General features: G+C 37.8%; 1 pseudogene; it reads left to right on the plus strand.

Annotated features, from left to right (window-relative positions):
• Nucleotides 1-346: 346 nt before the first annotated feature.
• On the plus strand, nt 347-2,492 carry LOC124994286 (m7GpppX diphosphatase-like; annotated as a pseudogene).
• The last annotated feature ends 489 nt before the right edge of the window (nt 2,493-2,981 follow it).

The raw sequence follows: 2,981 nt of genomic DNA on the forward strand, positions 1-2,981 counted from the left end.
ACGAAGTTACATAAAAGTATGGATGATATGGCTGGGAAAATCACAGCCTCCTAGAGATCTCTTTCCTTTACCCGAGAGACTGCAGAAATGTAACTTTATGTGGTAAATTTCATCTTGCAGATGTAATTAAGAGTAGAAACTATAAAATAGATTATGCCAGAATATCCAGGTGGACCCAATCTAATTACAAATCCATTCAAGCAGAAAAGGGAGCGGACGAGTTGATATGAGAGACATAATACTACAACAAAAGGCAGGGAAGATTTAAAGATGGAGAGGGACTCCACCCAACAGTGCTGGCTTTGAAGATGGAGCCAAAGACTGTAGGCAACTCCTCAAACCAAGAATGGCCCTCTGTCCCTCCCACAAGAAACTGAATTTTGCCAAAAGCCTAAATAAGAAAGCAGATTCTATTCTGGTAACTCAGAAAGGAAATGATTGCCAACACTGATTTTAGCCAAGTGAGATCCATATTAGACTTCTGATCCACAGGACTATAATATAATAAATTTGCATTGTTTTAAACAATCAAGTTTGTGGAAGTTTTTAATGTCAAACCATGAAACTAATATGGGCACCATGGTATTGGAGGAAACTAATCAGATAAGAAAAAAATTAAGAGTCCAGAAACAAGCCCATGAGTAGGACTTAGTAATTCATATAGGAACTAGCTGAATTTGAAAATAAGAAGATAGTAATCTTCATAGTATATGACACTGGAGTAAATGGGTGGCTATTCGAAAAGTATTACTTATATTTCTAAACATAAAAAGCAAGACAGGAATGATTCTAGAAGATAAAACAGGAGAATATCTTCGTGACATACTTATTTTGAAGACAAAAGTGTGGAATGACAAGGTTCAGAGTGGGAACTACACTTGCAACATACAGTATTATGCAATGTACAAGAACTCCTGCAATTCTTCAATAAATGTCAGATTACCTAATAGAAAATGTGAAAAGATACTAGAAGTTTTACTAAAGAACAAATTCAACTTAGAAATAAATAGATGGAATAGAAGTGAACCTCATTAGTGATCAGGAAAAGCAAATTAAATCAAAACTCACTTTACAAAATGGCAGAAGAAGAAAAGAGGAGGAAGATAAGAAGAAATAGAGTACAGAAGAAGGAGCAGAAAGAAGGATGGAAGAAAGGAAATTAGAGGAAGGTAAAATGGTAGTACCACATGTTGTTCAGGATACGGAGCAAGAATATCTTTTATTTAATTCTGGTAAAAATGTGATTGAAAATCATTTTGAAAAGTTTGTGAATATCAAACAAAGTAACATTATATGTATCCTATGGGCCCTCTATTCTCCTAAATACTAATGAGAAAAAGAATAATCTATTAGGCAAGAATATTGATAGCAGTATTGTTTATAATAAACCTATGTTGGAAACATTAAATATATCTACCAAAAGTAGATAAGATTAAAAATTATTTTATGGACCAGTGAAAATGAACAAATTACATTTATGTACTATTATATGGTGGCAGGATGGGGGTCACCAAAGAAAATATTGAGTTAAAGAAATTGACATAAAAATATAGAGAGTTTAATTCAATTACATAAATTTCAAAACAAGTAAAAACATAAATTTCAAAACAAGTAAAACTAATTATATTGCCCTGAGACATAGTCTCATTGGGTATAACAATGAAATAGGATAGGATTACCATAACTCAAAATAAAGGTTACTCTTAGGAGTAGAAAGATTTTGATCCAAAAGGCAAGGGATGACTGGGGAAGTTGGCACATTCTGAGGTGCCTCCATAGAGGTTTGCGATACATTGTGGTATTTACACCTGGTGTACTTTCCCCCTTTGCCTGTGTGTTTTTAATATCTTTTTGAATCTGTGCTACAGGTCCACAGTAAAAATTTGGGAACAGAGTTAAACCATATTGCTTCTCAGGAAAGCCTGCAGTACCTCCACGTCTCACTTAAGAGTTAAGCCCAAGGAACTTAGGAAGAACACACCCAGAGCCTCGGCATTCAGTGGGTGTATAACATTCTTGACAAGAAGGCTGAAGCTGACCGGTTTGTTTATGAGAACCCAGACCCCTCTGATGGCTTTGTTCTCATCCCTGACCTCAAGTGGAACCAACAGCAGCTTGATGACCTGTACTTGATTGCCATCTGCCATCGCCCGGGAATCAAATCACTTCGGGACCTTACTCAAGATCACCTGCCGCTGCTCAGGAACATCCTTCGTGAAGGGCAGGAAGCCATCCTGCAGCGCTACCAGGGGAAGGGAGACCATCTCCGTGTGTACCTGCACTACCTGCCCTCCTACTACCACCTGCACGGGCACTTCACTGCCCTGGGTTTTGAGGCGCCTGGCTCCAGTGTGGAGTGGGCTCACCTGCTGGCCTAGGTGATCGAGAACCTGGAGTGTGACCCCAAGTACTATCAGCAGCGCACTCTCACTTTCACCCTTAGGACTGATGACCCCTTACTCAAGTTCCTGCAAGAAGCCCAGCAGCCCTGAGTGCACCAGGAGAGGGCACATTTGTTTGTGATTTGAGGCAGTGTGGAGGCTATGTTTTTATCTCCAAGGGGATTTTTTTAAACATTTATTTTGTACTGGCTTATTCCTTGTATGTGAATAAAGGAAGTACTAGGCTCATACTAAAAAAAAAAAAAAAAAAAAAAAAAAAAAAAAAAAAAAAAAAAAAAACTGGGCAGTGCTGCCTACTCCATTTCAACTTCCACTTACTCTCCTGCGTGTTCTGCTCTCCACAAAGTAATTCCTTGTTATATGTTGAACACACAGTTCCACTTCTGAATTTTACTTGCTGCTGCTTTGTCTAACTGGATTATTATTTCCAAAAATATCCTCGATGATTCCCTTTCATTTCCTCCACATCTCTACTGAAGCTTCACTTTCTGGATAAACACTATATTTAAAATTGTAAGTTACTGTTGACCTTGATCTCTCTGTGAAAGCTTCATATTTCTCCCAAATTCATATGTCCAT

This window comes from Sciurus carolinensis, chromosome 10, assembly GCF_902686445.1.
Source record: "Sciurus carolinensis chromosome 10, mSciCar1.2, whole genome shotgun sequence".
Taxonomy (NCBI): domain Eukaryota; kingdom Metazoa; phylum Chordata; class Mammalia; order Rodentia; family Sciuridae; genus Sciurus; species Sciurus carolinensis.